General features: G+C 50.5%; 1 protein-coding gene and 1 long non-coding RNA gene across 2 annotated transcripts in view; one reads left to right on the top strand and one right to left on the bottom strand.

Moving 5' to 3' along the window:
- ADCY5 (adenylate cyclase 5) overlaps window positions 1-24,044 on the bottom strand; it is a 146,712-nt gene that overhangs the window by 118,613 nt on the left and 4,055 nt on the right. The gene's annotated exons all lie outside the window — the stretch shown is intronic.
- On the top strand, window positions 5,127-10,029 carry LOC125174587 (uncharacterized). The gene is made up of 3 exons (XR_007155458.1): window positions 5,127-5,425; window positions 6,882-6,966; window positions 9,790-10,029. It is a non-coding gene; the product is annotated as an uncharacterized LOC125174587 (long non-coding RNA).

Genomic DNA, 24,044 nt, shown 5'->3' with positions numbered 1-24,044 from the left:
CAGTATATAGAAAGAAACTGACACGATGGCTGGAATTTGCTTTAACATACTTCAGCAAAGGGGGGGGGGGAGGATAAATAAAATAAATGTGGTAAAAACCATGACAGTTGCTGCATAAATGATGGGTATGTATATGGGAGTTCACTATTCCCTCTACTTTGAAATGTTGCATATTAAAAAAATCTAAGACGAAGGACCCACCCAGGGGCAGGGAGGTATAATGCAGAAACTACATGAGGCGTGCAGGGAGGGTACTGGGAAAGGGAGACGGAGGGACAAGAGGAAAGAAGAGATGGTGCAGGAGGGGCTGGCAGGGATGACGACGTCCCACGGGGGGTGGCATTCTCCTCCAGGACCTGCTATCTTGATGGACAGGTCACCCCCACCCCAACAGCTCTCTTTCTGAGATTTCATTCTTCAGGACTCATTTCCAGACTCTTCCCTAGAAGGGGCTAATGGCATGAATCTCCTTTTCTGGAACTTTTATTTATTTGTAAAGTTTATTTATTTTGAGAGAGAGAGAGTGTGTGTGTGTGAGAGAGAGAGTGTGCACATGCACATGCCTGCTCCAGTGGGGAGGGGGAGGGAGAGAGGGAGAGAGAGAATCCCAAGCAGGCTCCGTGCTCAGCACGGATCCCAGCATGAGGCTCAGACTCAAAAACCGTGAGATCATGACCCAAGCTAAAGTCAAGAGTCGGACACTCGACTGACTGACTACCCAGGTGCCCCTCTTTCTCTGGAACTTTCAGAACTAGAACATTTTGTCCAATTGAGTTGGGGAAGACACCAGGCTGCCCCGCAGAGGGACAGCCTCACAGACCTCCCAAAGGCCTTCCCTGGCCCTGACCTGACGGGAGAGGAAGAAGCTCTAAGGTACAAGGGACACTCGGACTCTGACCCTCATCTGAGGTAAATGATGGAATGTGACAATTTGTTCACAGAAATTTGTAGAGACTTCAAGATTTTGAGCAAATTTCCTACAAGACAAGACTTTCACACCCACAGAGAGGGCACCCTGATACTGGGGAAGATACAAACCTACAGCTGTCATTAGCAAACCCTCTATGTTATGGACTGAACATATCCTCCAAAATTGCTGGGCTAAAACCCTAACCCCAGTGTGACTATATTTGGAGATGGGATCTTGGGAGGTAACTGAGATTAAAGGAGGTCACAAGGCGGGGTGCCTGGGTGGCTCAGTCGGTTAAGCATCTGGCTCTTGATTTTGGCTCAGATCATGATCTCACGGTTCGTGGGACAGAGCCCTGCACTGGGCTCTGAGCTAACAGTGCAGAGCCTGCATGGGATTCTCTCTCTCAATCTCTCTCTGTCTCTCTCTGTCTCTCTCTCTCTCTCTCTCTCTGCCCCTCCCACTTGTGCTCTCTCTCTCTCTCAAATAAATAAATAAATAAACATTAAAAAGTTAGAGGAGGTCATAGGGTGGGGCCCTCATCCAGTAAGGGCTGGTATTCTAAGTAGAGGAAGAGACACCAGAGTCTTCTCTCCCTCTCTCTCTCTCTCTCTCCCTCTCAAAAGCTCATGCGCAGAGAAAAGGCCATGTGAGAACCCAGCAAGAAGGCAGCCGTCTGCTAGCCAGGAAGGCAGTTCTCACCAGAAATTGCATCTGCTGGCACCTTGATCTTGGACTTCCAGCCGCTAGAACTGTGACAAAATAGATGTCTGTTGTTTAAACCACCAAGTCTGTGGTATTTTGTTACGGCAGCCCAAACTGACTAATCCTTCCCCTCAGAGAGAGGAGAGCCAAGAGTGCACTGCAGCTCTGTCTGACCCAGTAAGTAGACATGTCTGCCTCAAGCACCTCTGACTGCCTAGCATCCCCAAAGGTACAGGGTTCCTCCCCCTTCCTCACCCCACACATGCCTTGACCTCCTTGCAGGAGGCAACAAAAGTGCACAGAGTTAGCGTGTCCAGGGAAGAAAAGGAATCGTTACCAGTGAGAGGCCCCCACCCTCTCCTCCTCCGCCCCCTTCCTGGGCTCCTCAACAAGGCAGTGATGGAAACAATCGCCCCATGGCCAAAGCCGGTGAGCTCTCCTCTCTCACAGGCCCTTGACAGCCAGCCCCCCAGAGAGGACACTTCCTTAAGCCCTTGCACCTGCCACTCCCCAACTGAATAAATATTTTCATGTGCTAGACACTGTACTTCTTTTTATTCAGGTGACAAATTTTTGTTAATGTCCACTTGGCTGAGTGGCAAGGATGGACATGTAGCTCCTGACTTTGAAGAGGCCGGAAACCCACACATAGGAAAGAGGACAGTATCTCCATTCAGAAGACAGGTCTAAATCCCAATCCCTTAATAAAGGGCTAAACCAGCCCTGACTAGCCCCGTGACTTTGGGTGGTCACCTCGCCTGCCTGGGCATCCATTCATGCCACTAAAAATAAGAATTGGCTATGGCAGCTAATGTTCTTGCAACCTCTGACATTTCAGAAACCTACATAGTGAAGCACAGAAAACGATCTAAATGAAGTCTTGCCAGGTAAGACAGCTTGAGAGGCCACAAATGTGCTGGATAAAGACCCAGAGTGGTTCTCCAGCACAGGAAGACCCTGGACCCAGCCATGGCTACCAACTCTTTTGTGGGCAAGGACACAGCCACTGCAGGAATCAGAGATCTCCCTTGGGAGCCCTGGCCACGGCACCCCTTGGCAGGTCTGAGCTACAAAGCACCCGGGGCCCCAGGAGCTGAGACCCACCCTGGCCGCTCGTCCTGAGACGGCAAATGGCACATGTTCACCCAAGGATCCCATGTCACCACCATCCCAGGTTCCCCGGAGAGGGCTCTGCATCTCCCTAGCCCCATGATGATTCCTCTCATCACATCAGAGGCTCCAGTTCTGACCCCAAGCACACCGGCCCCTTCCCTCCACATGCCACAGGCCAGGGAGCCACGGCCCACCCACCTCCCTTTGAATGGCAGCACTATTCCTTTACCCTGGCTCATCTTCCATGCCTCCTCTTCCTCGCTTGCCAAATCTTCAATTGCCCAGAGAAATGTGTCTCCCTTCACCCTTTCTTCCCACTTCCACTGTGCTCCCCACTCACCTCCCAGACCTGCTTCAGCCTCTTTCCAGGGCTGCATTCTCCCCAAACCACAAACTCTCCCTGTCCAACTCCCCTCTAAAGTACAGCCTGAACCATGCACTCTTGCCCTCAAAAGATCTCCTCTTACAGCGATATTACACAGACCTCCACCGCCAGCATCTGAGGCCGTAATGGGTTACATTTTCTGCCTTCTCTCCCACCTGCCCCAGGGAGGACTCTGCACTTGGATCACCAGGAAGACTCCGTGTGCCCAGACACACCCTGCACACTCCCGCTTCCAGGACTTTGCTTCTGCATTTCCCCCGGCAGCAATGTCGGGGCTCCAGAGCCGCCTTCATGAAGGCCCCATGGGCTCACCCCGCCCCAACATCCCCAAATTTTCCTCCTCCCCAGACCCTCTCCCCACTCCTTACTCTCAACCTGCACTTCTCCATGCTCCTTTATTTTATTCTCCTTAGATTTGTGTGCTTGCCTTACACACTACCCACCCCTCCATCCTGCACAAATGACAAGCTCCCAGTGATGAGGCCAGCACCTTCCTCATCGCTGGATCCCCACACCCTGCAGACAGAGGCACTTAAGACCTATCTGTTCCCTCAAGTGACACTGAACAACCCGTTCTCTGAAGGGAGAAGACAGGGGCGGGCTGCCAAGGTGGGCCGTGGAGGGCCTTGGCGCTGGCTGCTGCATCGGAAGCCGGCATCACCCACTCCGGGGACAGGTCTCCTCTGTCCAGTGCAGCTTGATTGTACGTTTATGAGTCATGGTCACGAGGCCCACAGCAGCTTAATGAGGGACATTCTTTATACACACACTCACACACACGCACAGACATACAGATACATCCCAGACAGGCAAGCCATTTCCCGCCTAGAGAACAGATTTAAGTCTCTAGGAGACAGGCGGGGAGAGGGGCAGAGATGTTCAGGCCCAAATCTTACCTTGGCTTGCCCTCTCTGGGGATTTATGACCTCCCTTCTCCATTTCCTCCTGCCTGGAGCAGGGGTGAGGTGGGGAGTGCTCTAAGAAGCAGAGGAGAGAGGCAGGAAGACAGGGTGGGAAGTGAGGGGTGGGCTATTTGTGTCTCAGGCCCTACAAATGTTTCCAACTCTGTTCACCTGCAGGCCAAGAGCCTGGGCCATCTGACACAGATTCCAGGTACTAGAGGCCAGCCAAACCTGTCTTCTCAGTGCCAACCCCATTCTTCTCCCCTGAGGGTGGCAGGTAGCTCAGGGTGGCAGTGGGGGTCAATGGGCCATACCCTCCTCAGATCCTGCATTCGTTTCCTGGGGCTCTGCTCTAACAAAGCACCACAAACCGAAGGCTCAACAACAGAAATTATTGTCTCATAGTCCTGAGCCCAGAAGTCCAAAATCAAGGTGTCAGCCCAGGGTTCCTCTGGACTATGAGGGAGAATCTCTTCCAGGCCTCCCTCCTAGCTTCAGGTAACCGTGGCATTCCTGGGCTTGTAGATGGCATTTTCTGTGTCTTCAGGCCATCTTCCTCCAATGAATGTCTATCTCTTGGTCCAAATTTCCCCCCCTTTTTTTTTATAAGGAAACCAGTCATATTGGGTTAGGGTCCTTCCTAATGGCTTCATCTAACTTGACCTTATTTCCAAATGAGGTCATAGGTACTGAGTTAGAACTTCAGCATCTTTTTGGAAAATACAACTCAACATATAACAGAACCCACAGGTGGGAGCTGTTGAAGGTATTTTATTGTCCCTACCAAAATAATAATAACTATAAAAGAACTGACCCTCATGGGCTTACCATGTGCCACATACTATCATTAGCATGGATAACACTGCTATGAAGTTACTTTTATTATTTCTCCTTTCTGATGAGAAAGCTGAGGCTCTGAGAGGTTAAGGAACTTACCCAAGATCTTACAGCTGATGCATGACAAAGCCAGAATTACAACCTAGGCAGTCCTTAGCTACTGCACTACAATAATCATATCCTGTGATGTGAGCATGTCACTATGACACCGACTCCTAAATCCAGGGCCTGGGTGTGGTCCACACTGGCCATTGACCTGAACTATGGAAAGAGTTCCCACTGGCCAACTGCCCCCTGCTCTCAGACTCAAACTGCCACCCAAGAGTGGGCACAAGTCTACAGTGGGCGATGTCTTGGTAGGGGGCGTTCTGAGTGGGCAAGTGGAGAGCAGCGGGCAGGGGGTGCACAGGACAGATGGAGCCTGCTGAGTCCCTTTGTGGGACCTCCTTACCTACTCTGGGATGAGCACAAGATCATACCACATCAAACCCAACTGCTATGCTATCGTGGAAGAGACTTACTGATTTGTCCAGAGGCTTTGTATTTAATGGGGGAAGACTGTGTGAGGGAGATGTGAGTATGAAAAACCTGAAAGCCGTTGCCTTCAAGCCCCATGGCCACCCCTCGTGCACTAACCACAGCTCTGGCCTGGAGCCAGGCCCTCAAATGTTGGCCTTCTCCATAATTATGTGTGCTTGTTGGTGTTGTTGCTGTTATTATTACTGTTGTAGTAATCATATTACTCGATGTTTCTTCCCTGGCCACTCCAGAGACAGCACAGACATTAGCTCATAATAATGCAGTCTTGCCTGGGAGGCAGAACTGTGTGCAGGCACGGGGACTGCCAGCTTCCTCCTGGGCAGAAAGGGGCCCTCAAAGGGTTCTGCTCAGCTCCTAATATGGCCACACTTTCTCCCCTTCTCTCAGCAAAGTGGCACCAAAGCTGAGACAAGATTTAGATGAGTAGCTAAAGCAGCCGGAAGTTAAAACACACAAGACCAGGAAAAAACATTTAATTGACTGAACTCCTCCTCTCGGCCTATCCGTGGCATTTCCATGACCAGCGGGGAAGGTCAGAGTGCTTTACACAGATTAGTGCACAAATCCTGAGCCACGGCTGTGGAGTAGATAGCAACAGCCCCATGTGATCAGATGCGGACCCTGAGGGTCAGGCATTGTGGTCACTCTTCCAAAGTAACTTGTATACAGGTAGGTGGCAGAGGTGGGTTTCAAATCCAGAGCTGCCTGTCTGTAAAGCCCAAGCACCTGCCATTAAGCCACACAGCAACAGAGTCATAACTACAGGCCAAGGGCAGTGAGCTCAGCTCATGATTGGGGGAGCTGCAAACCCCCCTCTCCTGTAGCCCCTACCAGGACGACCAGACCATATGACAATCGTTTCCCTGCCAGACCCTCCGGCAGCAAGCTTGAACCCCTTCTCAATGAGTGCCCCCTCATGCTACTGAGAGCCCTTAGAAGCCATCGTACTCCAGAAGAGTCCAAGGGCTGTGGCCATTCTAGGAGAGAGACAAGCAAATAAATTAATGAGACAGTCCCTTCTCAAGTAGGGGAGAAAGATACAGACACACATAGATCACAGTATGACAAGAGCCTGGCATAATCTGGATGCACAGAGCAGAGAGGACCTCCCAAATGTCCCTCCTGAGGAGAAGCACCAGGGTTGAGTTCGAGGACACGGAGAGGACAGTTACCAGGGCTGCCCCAGCCTTGGGCTCAGGAGTAGATCATGTGAGGCAGCAGCTCAAGAGGGCACTTAGTCTTGCCCACCAGAGGCACCAGGCCAGCCCCCTTCCTGACTGCCCACCCATCCCACACCTGCACCTACCTCCCTCACTCACACCCTGAGCTTAGCACAAACACTTAGTGCTCAATTGCTATCATACTTGTGAAATCCTGGCCACCCCCTACTCTGCCTGTAAAACCCATCCCTACCCCACCACCGAGGAGAAAGAAAAGCGGAGGGAAGCTTCTGTAAGGGGATGTAATTCTTGGCTCTGACTTCCTACAGAAAGGTGAGAAATTTCTCCTCGTCCAGCATCCCTGGCTACAGCTGTGGAGCCTCCAGCATTCCATCCTCTTTCCAGATTTTCCAGGTACTAAGGACCAGGTACCTTTGTGTCCCACAACCAGAAACTGGGTCCTGAAGTGGGGAAGAAGAAGTCTGATTCCATCCTCAGGGAGCGCCCAGTCTGATGGGGATGCTAACATCTCCTGTCCTCAGGGAGTTCCCAATCTGGCAGGGACAGACTCAGCCCCTGACCTCAGGGAGCTTCTAGTCTGATAGGAGATGCATGGTCATTGTCCTCAGGAGCTCCTAGTCTTGATGGGGGAGATGCAGCCCGTGCCCTCAGCTCCCAGTCTGATGGAAGGGGCAAGCCCCCTGCTCTTAGGGAGTTCCCTGATGCCATCCTGAGAAGGGCTGGCACTGGGTCCCAAGGCAGAAAAGCCCCCAGCTGGCAGTCTCTCTGCAGTAAGTATCCAGTCTCAGGAAGGCAGTGTCTTCTTGAGGCAGAGAAGGGCCCAGGGGAATGAGGAAATTAGATGCCACATGCCCTACCAAGGGAAGGGTGGGGCTGGCCAGCTGGGTGGGAGAAAACAGGGAGCTAGCCCAGGACTCGGGCCTGGTCACCATCACTTATGGGTCCTGATGTCCTCACTCCCTGCTGTGGCAGGAGCGTCATTCCCATTTCTCACAAGTATAAGCCAAGGCCCAGGACAAGGCCCAGACAGACTCAGGCAGAAGGTCCCTGCTGTTCATTCTGTTCTCCCCCTGGCTCCCCCGGAGCCATGGAGGGAAACATGGCTGGGGCCCCAGGCTCAGAGCAGATAGGCTGGTCCCGAAATAAAGAGACTGGAAGCAAGGGTGGGGATTATTGCATGGTGCTCTAGGTGCCCTTGTACCACAGGCAGTGCCCTGCACCTAGGACAGTCTTACAGGTCTGTGTGGTTTGGGGCTCCGTTCTGCTGCTAGCAACCTGCTGTCAGAGGGATCAAATGGTAGACACCTGTGTGCACACCGCCCCTCAATTCCAGCCTGTTCCTTCTGATGCACTTTGTTATCAGGTGGTAGGCCTGAGGACTGTTCATCTCACCAGCACAGCCCAGCATCGTCCCCACCAGGCCGCAAGCTCTCTGAAGGCAGGTGCCAAGTTTCCCTCCTCTGGAAGTTGGGGGCTTGGTGGAGCTAGACAGAGAAGTCCTAGCAAGGGGGCCCTTAGTCCTCCCAGGCCCCCTGCTTATCTCTCTGGAAAGATGGTTCAGGCAAGGCCCACAGTCTTCTCCCACATGAGCCCTTCCTGGGACTGAACACCCCTGAAGGCGAGAGAATAGGAACAGAGATGCTTTGGTGGGTGGAAGGCATTTCTGGGGAATGATGAGCTTAGGGAGGCCCCTGCCTCCCATCAGCCCTTCCTCTACCCCAACCCAGCGACCATCCTTTTGATCCTTTCCCCCTTCTGCACACCATGTTCCACCTGGTGGGTGCAGGTTAGCTTTTCCAGTGGGCTCTGGGTTGGAGGGCATGTGTACGTGCACGCACATGCATGTCTGTGTGTGTGTGCCCATCTGTCCTGGGGAGCAATAATAGTTAATAAATAAGTGAATGGCAAAAATAGCCTCAAAGGAGCTGACAGGCAGAAGGCCAGAGCAGCCGGGCATGGGGCCAGCACCCTGAAATGCCAAATGTTAATTTAGCCAAAAAGAAAAAAGGTCCATTTCAAGACCGCCTCCATTAGCCAGGGTCAGGGTCTGTTGTGGTTTCTGGTGCTGGCACAGCCCCTTCCCAGGCATCCTGAGTGCAGCCCAGGCACAGGGGGCCCCTTGCACAGTGTTAGGGTAGCAGGACTGGAGGGAAGGGGCCCAGTCTGGGGCACACGAGTCTATGAACAGGCAGGAAGCCGGCAGGCCACTTCCCAGCAGTCCTCCAACAGTCCACCCAGCTGGCCAGCCCTGCGTACCCCCCCTCTGTCCCCCCTGCAAGGTCTAACCAGCTGGGGGAATGTTCTGGACTTCATCACCAATCTCTTGCCCAGGCCTGGGCCCTACCCCACCTGGACACTCACTTAGGGGCAAGGGATGTGATTCAATGTCCTGGCTGTCACTCGCCCTCAGGCCAGATCCCTCGAGTGTCTCATTTGGCTTCTCTCAGGCCTTCTCCCCAATAGTCCTCACCAACCCAGAGCACTCTCCACGCTGAGGCCTCTGCTGGCCCGTGGGCGGTTTTGTTGTCCTTTGCTGCATGAGTACATGTCTTAATGAAGTTACAGAAAGAAGCACATCTGGGAGAAGCAGATGTGTGTCCCTCTCTTCCCCAGTGGCTTCTACTCTTTAAAAACCACTCTCAGTTTATTTACCGGCCTCTCTAGAACAGTCCTCAGAGGGATGCGAGTCACAGTCCTGACCTCCTTGCAGCCTCCCTCAGCTACAGTCACCTCTGAATTCAGGGGGACCTGGCTCTGCCCATGCCCCAGTTCACACTCACCCAGGAAGTCCTGTGCCAGCTCCCAGGCTGGTCTCAGTCAGTTCTGGAGGCTGCCTTGCTCCTAGTGGGTCTGCACTAGGCATTTGGTGGCCACCAGACAGAATAAGGATGGGGCAAGGGTGTGATAAAAACCAGGACCCAGGGCCTAGCCCTTCCTCCACTTAGCCTTCCTTTTGGAGGTAACGCAATTTTCTTCTACCCTGTTTACTACCATCCAAACACACAGGCATGTGGCAGAAACACTGGGCTCTCCTGTAATGTGTGGGAATTTACAAGTGCAAATGATACGCAGCCAGGACAGACCACAGATCATTCGTTCAGGGCATTTTCCTTGGCAGTCCCTGTGCAAAGTGCTTTGTATATATCATCACATACAGTGTTCAACACAACCCTCAGGGGTAACCATTCTTACTATATTCCATCTTCTGCAAAACAGGCTCAGAAAGAGGAGAAACCTGCTAAGGAGACACAGCTGGGGCACGGCAGAGTTGGGATTTGAACAGTGGAGGCATAGGACACACAGTCGTGAGCATGACGAGGCCCCGCCTCGGGAACTGGACACTCTCAGCGGGCGGGGAGAGGCAGGCAATGAACAAGGAGGTTCACTCTGCACTCTGTCAGGTGGCCTCTGAGAAAGAACAGTAGGTGGAAGGTGGCATATAGGGCCTGCAAAGCACCAGGAGCTCTGCTGGGGGTCCGGGTGGCCAGGATACCGGGCCCCAGAGAAGAGTAAAGTTCTCTGAGGCATGAGGTCTCTGGGCACCTGACAGGGCTGGCTGGGAGCTTTAGAGGGAGGAGAGGCTAGGAGGTTGAATGTTTGGGTACCTAACATCCGGATAAAGGCTGAGCCCTAGGGATTTGAAGGGAAGAGACTGACATGGGATATTTAAAGCCCAAGAAAAGGTAAAGAGGAGGGCCCCTGGGATCCATCCCAGGTCTCCCCTGGAAGGAGGTGATATCTCATTCCCCAGAGACTAGAGAACTGGTGTCCTGGGTAGAGAGCATGAGGGAACCAGTTTGGCACCACTGGTAACCAAGGCAAGAAGAAACTAATAGGTAAATTCCCAGATGCTGCCTGTGACCCTCCCCATCTTGTCTGAAGGCCCTGACCCTCAGCTACCCCCTGTCTTCAGTCTCACGGACATGACAGGGTGGCAGGGTCCCCACTCACCTCCCACTCGTCCTCTCCCTGTAGGCGCTTCCCTTCAGCTCCATACACCAACATTAACACCACCTTTCTTAACACACACAGGGCCACATCCACTTCCTCTCCTGCATGTGAACCTTCCAGGGATCCCCACTGCCTCAAGAAAAAAAAAAAAAAAACAACTTGGCCCAGAAGTCTATATTCTTCCCAACCTAGTCCCACCTAATAGCCAGCCTCCCCTCTGCTGCAAGCATTCCCCATTCCCACCAGGAAGAAGCTGGCATGCACCGTCTCTGCTGCTAAAACTGCTGGCGCCCTACTGGGCCCTTGGGGGTGTGAGTTCCTGACCGTCTGCCTGGACTTGACAAGTAAGAGCCCAGACTTGGGACCAGGTTGCCGTGTTCATCGGTTCAGCCTGGTCTAACCTATATCTCAATGTGCCCATCTGCAAAATGGGCGGAACAACGTCAGCGCTTATGTCGTAGTGCTGCTGTGGGGATTAAGTGAGTTAACACAACTCAAGTGCTTAGAAAGAGCCTGGTGCTCCAGACACGCTATTTACAGGTCTCCTCTCAGAGGCAGGGTCTGCGGCTTACTCACCCTCGTTCCCAGGGCCTAACACATGGGAGATACTTGCTGAACGGTCCCCCAAACATCTAACACCAGAACCCAGGCAAAGAGAGAGGTGACACTGACAAAAATAAAGCCAAGTTATGGATGATGATGAATTTTGGTTTAGGACATGCTGAGTTCAAGGAGGTGGAAGGAGACTGACCAGGAGGACTGGCAGACAGGGACCCGCGACAGAGGGTAAAGCAGGAAAGAAATGTCTGAGAACTGTACACTATTTGCTGAGTGACTTTTAGTCCCCCCACCCAGGGCTGTATCATTTCTTTGTCCCCAGAGTCACCAAATTACTTTAACAGCAGAGAGAACTACCTTCCTCCAAGACCACCCGAGGGATGGGGCTGGCTAAGGTGGGGGGAACAAGTGGGAGACGGCAGGATGGCATGCTCTACCTGTGTGTGGCCAGCCTGGTAGCTTCTCAGCTCCTGGGAAACCCAAGGCTCCCAGCCTCTGCACTCTACTGGGAAGAGCATGACCCACCCCACCCCACAACCACACCAGCACCCAATTCCTATGGGTTCTCCCAAGCTCACATGCTCGCAGCCACTGTCCTGCTCCCTCCAGGCACAAGCTGTGCCTATTAGGCTAATGACAAGGGTGTGGGGGGTGGAGACCCAGTGGAAGTCTCAGAGTTGGCAGATCTCCATCGCCTGTGGTAAATGAGTAAGTGCCCCCCACCCCCATCATTCCAGGGCCAGCCTGGTGTGGGGAGGGGGCCGTCATAGCACAGGGGCCACATACTCTCTTCCTGTCCACAGTGGAACCTAAAGACGACCTTAGGGGAAGTGGGGTGGGGCAGTCCACATCTTTTTGTTCCCTTAAGAGAAACCAGGTCTGGTCATTAAATCTGGATTTAAGGTGATTTCCCTTTTACTTCCAGGAGAAGATACCAAGCAAAAGTAATGAAAGAAAAAAAAAAAAAGACTGCAGGAGAATGCAGGCTGGAACCTGTCCTACAGAGGTAGACACAGCCTCACCTGGATGCCATTGCTTCTCCCAAGGAGAAGCCAAGAGCAGTCACCCCCATAAGCTGTCACCAGCCCCCTCCACCCCAGGATCAAAGCAGAGAATGACACCACTTCAGACCCAGCAGGAGTTCCCCATAGAGAACTGTTTGCCAGTGAAATCTCCCCAGAGGTCTCAGAGGGAGAGGGTTTAAACCCATCCTGCAGAAGGCAGGTGGGAAATAGGCAGGGGCAACAGCACCCCACATGGGGAAGATCTCATATGGTGACTAACTGGCTTTTCTAGGCCATTGTCACCAATGCCGGAGAAATATTCCACTTTAAAAATAAATGTAAAGCAAAATCCAAAATTAACTCTCCCCAGATAACCCCTTTCCAAAAAAGACCACATCGTAATCCACATGTGGCCATTCGCATACAGTTTAACCCAAGGACATCTCTCTGTCCTGGATTGGGATACTTCCCAGGCCTCCACCCCACACATCTGGCACTTTGCAATCTTCTCAGTCCTCCCATGGACCCCAATTTCATGTCTTTCTCTAGGTGCCCCCAGGGCACGAGGGCTGCCACAGAATCCTTGTGCTTCTCACCCCAATCTAAAGGTGCTCGAAAACAAGTAACTTCAAGGTGTCCTTGCCACACCGACTGATAACAATAAATGCATACAGGGAGTCACTAGCGATATCATTCCTTGCTTTTCACGAACTTAAGAGTCAAAGAAAAAGTAACAGTAGTTAACAGAGCTGGACTAACATTGCTATTTACCTGCTGTGTAACTTGGAGCAAATTCATTCATTCACCCACCTAACAAATATTTATTGAGCACCTACTACTGACACTGTTCTCATTTACATTCTAGTTGGAGGGACTCAAAAATGATAATAAACGCTGCTGAGGGTGTTAAGGCCGCATGTTGGCACAATTTCCACCCATTCAGAAGGGAATTACCAGGTACAAAGAGAGAAAAGAGTTAATACCCATCAAAAGGCACTTGTTTGTAGCAAGCAGGTCCACAGAATGTTGAGTGAGATTCACTGCCCTGCTAAGATGGCTCAGTCGAGCACATGGAGTAGTAATCATCATCTAAAATATTCTTGCAGTTATTCTAGCACTGTGCTAAGCCATTTATCGAGCCGTGTTTGGGGCTAATTGCTGGTGATAAGAGCAACATAAATATACCGAGCCACAGCCTTGCCTGACAAGATTTTATATACCAACCACCAACCAAGTTCTCTTCCCATTACACGCCTGCAATAATTTTTAGTGGCCATCACTCTTTACTGAATCACCACAATAAACCCTTTCGATATAAACAACTCGCCTTTCAATATAGCCATAAATCAGACTCAGTGTCATCCCCATGATCCCTGTGCTGATGGAGGGAGACTCAGGGCAGTAGTTCTGAGCCCTGGAGCATGTCAGATGCACCAGGAGGATTACAAGATGCGGATGCCCTGCACCGACCCCCCCCCCCCCCGCCCACCCTCCCTTCCCCCAGATAAGCCTGGATACCAGAGTTATGTAAAAAGTCCTAGATGTGTCTTCACTTCCCACATATTAAGCTCTGTTGGGTTACTTGAGGTTAACCCACCCAGAGAGCTGAAGTCTTAGCCCTGGGAATTTGAGGTGAAACAAGGAGCTGACACACGCACTGTAATGCACGGCAACCAGCTATAAGAAGTTTACAACGTGTTACGGGAACTGCTATTTCATGGGACTGCTCTCAAAGGAATGAAGAATAATTTTTGGAATTTGTGTAGTTATCCATGCCCATATTTATTACCCTTACAGTTATACTTGCTTCCTGGTGAGTCTCTGGGGTCTTCCCCACACGTTACAGCTGGAAAGGAAGAGTGAGGAAGGCTCAGGAAGCAGGAAAAGACACCAGAGGAAAGATAAGAAGAAGACACGGGATCAAGGATGGGGTCAGGGGGCAAATGGGTGCAGGGGCCCCACCTGACATCACCAGAGAGACCAGTGGGAAATCCAAGAGAGGGAAGAGGCTACAGATGAAAAGCAGTGTTTCCTAAGGCCACGACCGCAGGCACATGGTCCCCTGCCAGTGGAGGACAAGCCCGTCCCGATCCAGGGAGAGAGCACCATGAAGGACTCCTCTTGGCCAAGTCAGAAATCCCTGTGGGACCTGAGAATGGGAACTGTCTGCCTTCTTCCCACGATGCTGGGCAAGTAGGAATCGGAAAGTCAATAGCAGTCAGTAAGTATTCAGGTATTAAAACAGACCCCTGCCTTCAGAAAGCTGACTGTCAAGTAGAAAGATAGGCAAACACGCCCAGACACATTGCAAACCAGCATAAGTGTTATAGAGAAAAAGAAGAGGATGCTTCTAATTTAGATTCACAGGGTCCAGTGTTGCAAAGGCAGGGCCCCTGGAGGGGCACAAGCCTGCCCTGCTCACTGGGGTTCAGCTCTGGCACCGCTCCTTTGGCAGCCTCCTCAGCTGAGATGTCAAGGCCAAGGTACTGCCTGCCGGTAGTACTGACTGAGAGCCAGTCCGGGGCGGACGGGTCCCTCCCATGCAGCAGGGTGAATGAAATGTTTACAGGAAAAGGGACTTAGCCAGAGGAAGGCTGGGGACTTGGCTAAGCAAATAAGTACCTTTCCCATCCTTCAAAAGAAGATGTAAAAATAAAATCTTGAAAATCCTGGGGTGCCCGGGTGGCTCAGTCAGTTAAGCCACCTGGCTCTTGATCTCAGCTCAGGTCATGATCCCAGGATCATAAGTTCAAGCCCCGTGATGGGCTCTGTGCTGGGCGTGAAGCCTACTTTAAAATAAATAAATAAACAGGGGTGCGTGGGTGGCTCAGTCAGTTAAATGTCTGAGTCTTGATTTTGAGCTGGGTCGTGATCTCATGGTTCATGGGATTGAACCCCGAGTCAGGCCCTGCACTGACAGCACAGAGTCTGCTTGGGATTCTCTCTCCCTCTCTCTCTGCCCCTTCCTCTCTCTCTCTCAATAAATAAAGATTTAAAATAAAATAAAATAAAATCTTGAAAGTCCACTTAGCAAAAAGTGGCACTTAGGAAGGAGTTAACATTTTTCTTTAGTCTTCTTGACAGGAGGGACAGGGAGAGAAGCGAATGTAAAGCAGGACGTCCGGGGTACTTTGAAAGGTGTTGATGGTTGTGAGGAGCTGGGCTTTGAAGATACACGCTAGTAAGCGCTAACCTGCGCATCTACTAGATGCTCCTCTCCAGAAAGACCCTGGGTCTGACCTCCAGGGTGTATGTACCAAGAAGTGATCCTGATGTGTCCCCAGCGCCCCCTCCCTCCTCTCCACTGTTCCACTGACGCCACCAGGATAGTGGATACAAGGCAGCCTCACCCCCGAGCTGTGCTACTCACACATGCATAACCACTCAGGAGCTTTTCATTGGTAAACATCTGATCCCAGCCACCCCCTGAACACTTCAAGGCCGCCTTCCTTCACAGCATTGCAGGCTCAGGAAATGACAACTCACTGAATGCCCATCTGAGCCAGACACCATGAAGGAAGGACAAGCCATCACAAAGAAAACACCACGCATTCCAAAATCAAACCAAGACAACCGCGTGAGAACAGCTGTGCCTTCTCTAGCTCCTGCCCGCACCACCAAGTAGATGCAGGGCCGGGTCCAATTGAGAAAAGAGCACTGGATTTGGAGTCAGAGATCCAAATTTATATCGCAACTCCTAAGCTAACTAACTAGCTGTGTAACCTGAATGAGGTCACTTAACCTCTCTGAACCCCTACTTCCCCCTCTCCAACACAATCACAGGTCTGTAACTATGAGTGCATTACCTTGTTTTGGCCACCAAACATCAGATCCCGTCAGTCAGGAATCTATTATCCCCAGGTAACAGAAAGGAAACACTGGGAGAGGCAGAGCAGCTCAGCCAGGATCATATAACCAGGGTTTTCCCCTGGGCCTCTGGACCCCAAAGCTCACGTCTGCCCCATCCTAACCCATCACCTCCTTGGAACCCTCATGAGCAGCAAATGAGATCACACATGGTAAAGTCCTTTGTTATCTATCAAATGCTGATCAAACGGAAAAGCAAGTCTTTTGGCCAGTGTTTGAGCCCACTGTCTAGGAAACAGAAAGCCATACGTTTTTAAGAAGTAAAAATTTTAAAAATAGTTATAGAGATAGATAGAAGTATATATCATATATAAATTACTTGTGTATTTCTATAGCTATATTTTAAAAATTTTTTATATTCCACGCCATTCCTCTACTCCAGCAACCACTCTACTTGTGACAAATGTTATCAGATAAGAGTGAGGGACCCAGGCAGGACTAGGTTCTGAGCCTGCCATGCAGTCCTGCACCTGATATTTTTTTGCCCCAGTAAGCAGCCTCTCTCCCTCCCTGGTGTTCAAGTCAAACCTAGGTTAGATTCCCTGCTTCTCATCTCTCAATCTGGATTCCTCATGGGAAAAGATCCTGAGACAAAGATTTGAGTAGAAGTGGTTTTACATGAGAGGTAACCCTGAGAAACACTAGAAGGGGAATGGAGAAGACAGCTGAGGAAGGGAAATAAACCCAGAGAAAAGGAAAGCTATCAAGCCCATTCCCACCGTGGGCAACTAGAGCTGACTGTTTCCTGGGACAAGGAGCCAATGGAGAACACACGTTTCAGAGCTGGAATATTCATCCACAAGCACACAATAATCATTGGCTGAGGGCTGCTCTGGAGGTGGAAACCCCCAACACTTCTGACCTGCCCCACGGGCCAGCAGAGAGGCTCAGGGCCGGAGAAAGCCCTCAGGTCCTGACAGCTGGCAAGGGTGGAGAGGTACATGCCCAGGGAATATGGGCAGGCACTGAACCATCTGCTATGCTCACTAGCTGTGTGACATTGAGGACATTACTTACCTTCTCTTATTTCCTTTTCTAAGCCTTGAAATGAGGATAAGAATGTCTTTCTCACAGGGATGATATTATAATTCAATGAGGTCATGTATGTAGGGGATGAGCTCAGTGTCAGGCATGCAGTAAACACTCAGTACAAACTCATGGTTTATAATCAATAATATTTAAGGGCTTCCTCCTCTGGGAGAGTTGAAGTGGGGGAAGGAAACAAAGAAAATTTGGAGAAGGATGATCTGGAATGACCCACTGCTAACTCCCCTGTGGGCACCAATGCAATCAGTGCCTTAAGTGAAAGGTCTGGAAAGACATTCGATGGACCCCAGACCCTCCAAAGGTCATTATTTAGGAGTCCAACCTGATCCAATGTCTAATGACAGCAAAAGGCCCTAAAAGAAACTAAAACTAGATTAAAAGAGGCATCTCCCTGGTGCCTTCCATCATTTCATTTCATAAAGGATTTCAGACCCAGATGGGGAATGAGACTTTAAAACAGGCAGCCAGCCAGTGCGGGCTGAGAAACCTTCTTGAGGGAGGAAAGGCCCCAAATAAATGCCCCTGTCTAGATTACTTTACCCAAGCCTATCCCAGAGGCCCATCCCTAAGAAACTTCTAGGCTGCTCCCAGCCCCCTGAAGCAGTGTAGCCTAAAGTGAGTTCCAACAAACACTAATGACCCTTGTTATGCTCCTTAACGAACAGATTCAGGGGTCAAACATGCTTGATAAAGGATTCACTCAATATCCTCCTCTTGGCAAATTTTAGTGCCCATTAACATGTTCAAAGCTTTAAAGTCCTACAGTAAAGAATTCTGTTTAAGCCAGTATTTCCAGAGCTCATCTGACACAGAAGCAAATGTGTGTAGGTGAAACATCCATTGGCTAATGGCAGCCCTGGGTGCTGGGACCCAGGCTGGGTTATCTTTGAACTTCCATGGCCTCGCACAGTGCCTGGTATACAGTAGGCACCTAATAAATGGTTGCTTTCCGAATGAATGGGGAGAAGGCTGAAAGAATGACTTAATAATGGCTTTTAGATCTGTGAAGTGATATAGTATCGGCAGTGCCAGGCGACAGCTCTCTGTTTCCAAGAAGGCACACGTTTTAAATTGCAGCAGGAGGGATTTTGGAAGCCCTGCTCAGAGTTTAGGATTGCAATCCACCAAAATAGGCTTCCAAGCCAAGCTGCATCGCTTCCTTCTGTGGAGGTGTTGGTCTAGCACTTCGGCACAGCAGAGTCTGTGTGCAGTCGTCCACCCACCCCACCACCCATTCATTCATTCGTTCATTCATTCATTCAAACCCTCACTGAGCACCTACTATGTTCTGGGCACTGAGGTCCCTGAGGTCTCTGAGGACCCCTTCCAAAAGCCAACTGGGACCGCAGTGAGCTGTGGGATCAAGCCTCGAGACTCCTAAGGGGAAGGGAGAGGGGACCACCCAAGTGTGAGGTCAGGAAGCCTCAAGCCCAGAAGCAACAGCTCATAACCCACTCAGAGCAAGGAGGAGGTGGGAGGATTTCACCCTGACACATGAGGCTGGCCTGAAGAATAAAGCCACTACTGTATCCCCATGTTTGTTTGTCTTTCCCCCTTTTCTGGTAACTACATCCCATTGTTCCCAGAGAGCATCCCTGCCCCCACCTCCAGGCCTGTCCTCATACTCAGAGCTCGGATCTCTTCTTGCTTCCCTGAAGCCCTATTCCTCCTCCTTCAAATCATCTCCTAGTTCCCTACCTCTTGCTATGTTGCCCCACCCCCTTGATCTCCTCGTTCTCCACATTCTGTACATCCACTCTGGACCAGGAGTGTCCTCAGTGTTTTTCGTATCCACTAGCAGACAAAGGAATGAATAAACCAGGACTCAAATCAAGGTCCATCTTTCTGCTGACCAACCCCCCCCCCCACACACACACACACACACACACACCACCCTGCTTTGCCTCAAACTGGAGGCAGGGGATGGGGAAGTTTGGGAAGAGAATATGAGTCTGGGTTTGGGGCATTCCTCCCACCCTGTTTCACCATTACTCATCACCTTCCAGATCTGCATCCTCACACCAGCACATACTCCCAGCCCCTCCTGAATGTCTCCCAATGGCTCATCAGGTCTGTAATGGTTTCGCTTCTTGCAAACAGAGCCTGAGACGGACAGGACGACAGAACACCCTAACAGACTTTAGGAGATAGTCACGCTGATGCAAGGCACGAAACCACAACATCCTTGGGTTGAGGGTGACCTGGGCAGATTTCTTGGCCAATGTTCCCAAGCCTGGGAGTTGGTCAAGATCACCTGAAGAACTTTGAAACCTAGATCCAAGCTGTTTAAAAAACAGATCCATTCTTGGACCCCACCCCGGACCTCTGAAAGCAGAATCATTTCCTCAGTAACAAGCTTAGCTGAGGCCATCCAGTCTCTACGTGAAAACCTCCACTTACACAGCTGCCTACCCCAGGAGACATGTGGTTTGATGGCTGCAATCCCAAAAGCTAGAAAGGTATCTCCTACCTGGAGCTGAAATGTGTCTATTGTTTCCACCCATTTGTCACAGCCTTGCCCTTGCGAGCAACTAAAAAGAAATTCAGTCTCTCTTATAATGTCTGGCCACAGGGGTCCCAGCAACAATGTCTTGCCCAGCTGCTTTCTTACCCTGCTACAGCCTGCTCTCCTCCCAGCTAAATATCCCCTAGCCTTTCAAATGTTCTCTCAGAAGTCAAGGTTTCCAGTCCCCTTACCAAGCTGGTCACACTCCTCTGAATTCTGGAATCAACCACAGTATTTCAGAAGGGACCTGAATCTTCCTATGAACTGGGTATGCCCATCAACATACCCAAACAGCCTACTGGTGTTTTCCAACAGCCAGCCTCAAAATGCGGGTACACCTGGGGTGCACAGTCCATTAACTAGAAATCCTGATTTCGCTTGCAACATTGTATGTAAAGAGAGATCTTCCCTGTCCTCCATCTGGACATTGCCTTGAGAAAAGCTGGGAGGGGGGGGGGGGGGAGAAGGAAGGCTTTCCAATTATCTCCATGAAGTTTTGAGTCTGGGTGAAAAAATCATGCTGAGCCTGCCCTCTGTTAGCTAGCCATCCCCACCTGATAAGCACAGACGGAAGAAGGATATGCTAAAACATAACTTATGTAACAGCACCAAAGGATTTATGGGTACAATCATGTCAGAGTTCCTGGAGCCAACTATTTCCAATCCCAACACAGGCTGCCCTCCTGGGAAGTAACAAGCCAGGAGCTGGACTCCCCCCACACACAAGACAGGTACAGTTAACTGAGGCACCAGGCAGGCATCATGGACAGGAAGTCTCCCACAAAGAGGCTGGTACAGTCACAGGAGTCTCCCACCTGGCCTTACCCAACACTCACATTCTGTCTCTGGCTGGGACCAAAGTGGGAGCCGCAGCCACACCACTTAGGAGAAAAAAGACCTGGCCCAGCATGGGCCACGGCCCTGCTTCTGCTACCGGCTGCACCTTCTCACAGAGTGACTTGTGGCCAGGGCCCATCAGCATAGGAAAGCCTTTTACACGGATTTTTAAAACTCTTCCATGAGGTTGAGCAGGTTCCTGTGATGGGGGTTAATACGTCATCTGTGTCCTCTTTATAGACAAACATGAGCATGCTGTTCCATGTTCCACAGCACACAGACCTCCTTCTCTTGCTCTAGATCAAAACTTAGATAGAATTATTAACACTGAACATTCCCACAAATACAGAAGCTGGTCGTTTTGCTCCTCGACTGGGTCTGTGCCCTTCCTGAAGTCCTCTCCGTAGGAATCGAGGCATCCCTGGGATCTGGAAGATGACCCCCTGCCCAGAAGCCCTGCTTGACCCCACCCCCAGAGGCTTCTGCCCCCACCCCCGAAACAGCCCTGCCCTGTTGCACAGAGGAGGCAACATAATTGAAAATAATTAGCAAATATAGTTGGCAAAAAAACATTAGACTTTAGGAAGACAAGCAGACCCTACTCGGCTCCAAACTCAGAGCCAACCCCCCACCCTGGGGTTCACTAAGGCCAGATTTCTCCTGTCCAGAAATGTGGGTGACAGGGGGGAATTGGTGGCAACTCCCAGCCACTGTGGTGGAAGTGTGTCCTCCTCCACAGAATCCCAGCGAGCAGGCAGGGAGTGGCTATAGGCAGCGCACACGGGCCAGCTATAGTGACCCACAACACAGGCCTCTGGGCCAAGCTCCAGAGCAAGGAGGTGGCTTTGCAATGGGGCTCACTGGGCAGCTGAGTGAATGGGCAGTAGGAATAGTTCTTGAAAGGGAAGGATCGGATTCCTGTATTTCAGGGGAGCTGACCACTCAAGTCGAGCCCTCAGCCTCATTATGGAAAGTGGGGGGGTGTGCATCCAGGGTACCTCCCTGAGGAGCCAGACGTCAAGGTCAGAAGGGTGATTAAGGCCCAGAATCAGAAAGGCAAACGGCCACGGAAGCCAGCCACCAGCCAAAAATAAACAGGACAGAGCTGCAATGATCTCCTTTCAAAGTCAACACAAAGGCTTCCTTAGGTCCACCTCCTCCATTGCCCTGGTCAGCCCAAGCCACAGACACACACACACACACACACACACACACACACACACACACACGTGTGTGTGTGTGCGTGAGCAGACATGCATGCACATGCACAGCAGTCAGTTCGTGGTCTGTATCCCCATCCCCCTCCTTCCCCAGCCTCCTAGCTACAGACGCTCGCACGTGCACAGTCACAGAACATCACCCACACAGCGCCTGTGCCTTTCTGATCTCTGAAGCAACTGGTGACAGTTACAGGTTCAAACAGTCACAAAGGAAGAAATGCAAGAGATCACTGAGTTTCTCCAAAAGGTTTAGGGGGAAGAGAGGAAGGAGCTGAAACTCCGCTGGGGAGGAGGGTGGGTCATCCCACACCGTGACGGCAACTTCTAACAGCTCTCCCAAGCTCACAGGGACCCACATGGGGTCAGAATCTTCTCCTCTGAAACCATGGCAGGCAGGCTTAATGTGGTTGCAGAATAATAATACCCCACATTTGAAGAGGACTCTCTACTTTTCAAAGAGCTCTTCCATCCATTATCACCTCCCGGAGTAACACTGGACAGTGGAGATGCTCATCCCCTCAGTCAGATAACCCCACAGGGCCCAAAGATATTTTCTCCAAAATAATCTTTAATAGTTTAGCATATGTAATGGTTGTGTGAGCGTGCTTGTTTGTGTGTGTGTGCGTGCAGAGGCTTTATGTAGCAGAGTGGGATACAATCAAACAAAAATGGGGTTGCCATGGCAACAGGCTCCGGCATCATTGCAGCCTATTAACACAAGTGAGGAATGTGTTTGGCAGATGCGAGTGTTATTTATGGTATGGGTGTAGCAGAGGGACTTCTAACAGGCCAAGAAGGAGAAAAAAACAACCCTGTGACGCTCCTACTGTACCCCACAAAGGAGACAACGGTGAAACAAGAGCACAGGAGAAGCTGCAAACAGGCAATAAGAGATGGGGAAGCAGAACAAGGAGGCAGGCAGAGGAGAGGAGAAAGGTGGGCAGAGAGCAACAGGGGACTGGCAGGGGCAGAAGGAGAAAGGAAGAGGAAGGGCAGAAGGAGAAGGGAGAGGAAGAAGAGGGGGAGAGGGACGGATACTGGGGGAAGAGCTAGAGCAAAAGATGTAGGAAGGGAAGAAACATCATCCCCCAAAGGGGGATGACCTCTTGGTTATCTCTTGAATAAAAACCATCAGGAGGCACCAGTTCAGAAACCAAATATTTCTCCTCATAACTGGAGCAAAGGGCAGAACCCCAAACACAAGAGGGGCTGGGGAAGAATAAAATACCCAGGTCGGATGATGATATTGAGGAGTTGAGCTGTGGGAGTGAGGGGGCCAGCCTTGCAGGAGGAGAAGCAAAGAAATGCCAACACAGTTTACCCAGGGCCTATTATGTGTCCAAGGTACCACGGAGGGGGGGATTTCCAAAGCCCCAACATTAGAAACCATGCACTGCTGTTCCATTTCCCTGGACATGTGTCTTTATCAAAGAAAAGAACAAGGCATCTAATGCAAGCCATCCTCAAACACCTGCTGCTCTGGGGTAATCTGAGGCAGAGGTTAATGCTGCACTGTCCCACTAATATTTCCCAACCATCCCTCAGGGTTTGGTCAAGAAATAAAAATTCTATATCAGACATAATCAGAAAGGTAAATCATATACAAAAAAAAATACAGTTTTCTCTGAAACCAAAAGTCCCTTGTCCTGGACCATTCCTAACAAGCTTTGCTGTCCTCAACAGAGAAAAGTGTAAGAAGTTAAGTGTAAATCCACCCAGAAGCTTACAGCCAAGTCTAAAGACCACAATGGGGAAAAGCAGCATGGGATGGGAGGTGGTAATGGTAGGGAGAGAAGGGAGAGAGGTTTGCCTGAGAAAGAAGTCAGACAGTCACTCTGCTGTTGCCACAGCATTTTCATGCGAAGATGGGGTTGGAACTCCCGAGGCCCAGCACTCCTTTCCTGGGATCTGACTCCAGTCTCATGAACCCATGCATCCAGGATTGCCTAGGGCTGGTTCAGAAAAATAGCCCGAATGATCCTGGAAATCTCTGCTTCTCCATGTGGATGACATGCCCTTCCCTCTGTAGAAAAACTACACCCATCCAAGCAACCTGCATCCCATCCAAGCCAGGACCAACGCCCAAAGATACAACATCCATGATAGCTTGGGTCCTCAAGTCAGAAGGAGTTGGAGGTTTTATAAGCACTAACAATAGTAGTTAACATATATATATATATATATATATATATATATATATATATATATATTCAGGTATATCTCCAGCTCCCAAATCCCCAGCCTCAGACAACTGGCAGGGTTATCATTTCTCCTCCTTGAGACTGGGCAAGGAGGTATATATATATATATATATATATATATATACACACACACATGTACCTATATATGTATATGTATATATACATGTATATATACATGTATATGTATATGTATGCATATATATATCACTACCTCTCAGTAGGTTCCTCTCTCAAGTTCAAAGCTGATCTCTGAAGATTTTTTTCCTTCTGATCCCAGATC

This window comes from Prionailurus viverrinus, chromosome C2 (genome assembly GCF_022837055.1).
Source record: "Prionailurus viverrinus isolate Anna chromosome C2, UM_Priviv_1.0, whole genome shotgun sequence".
Lineage (NCBI taxonomy): Eukaryota > Metazoa > Chordata > Mammalia > Carnivora > Felidae > Prionailurus > Prionailurus viverrinus.
This window is presented reverse-complemented; position numbering and strand designations above follow the sequence as displayed.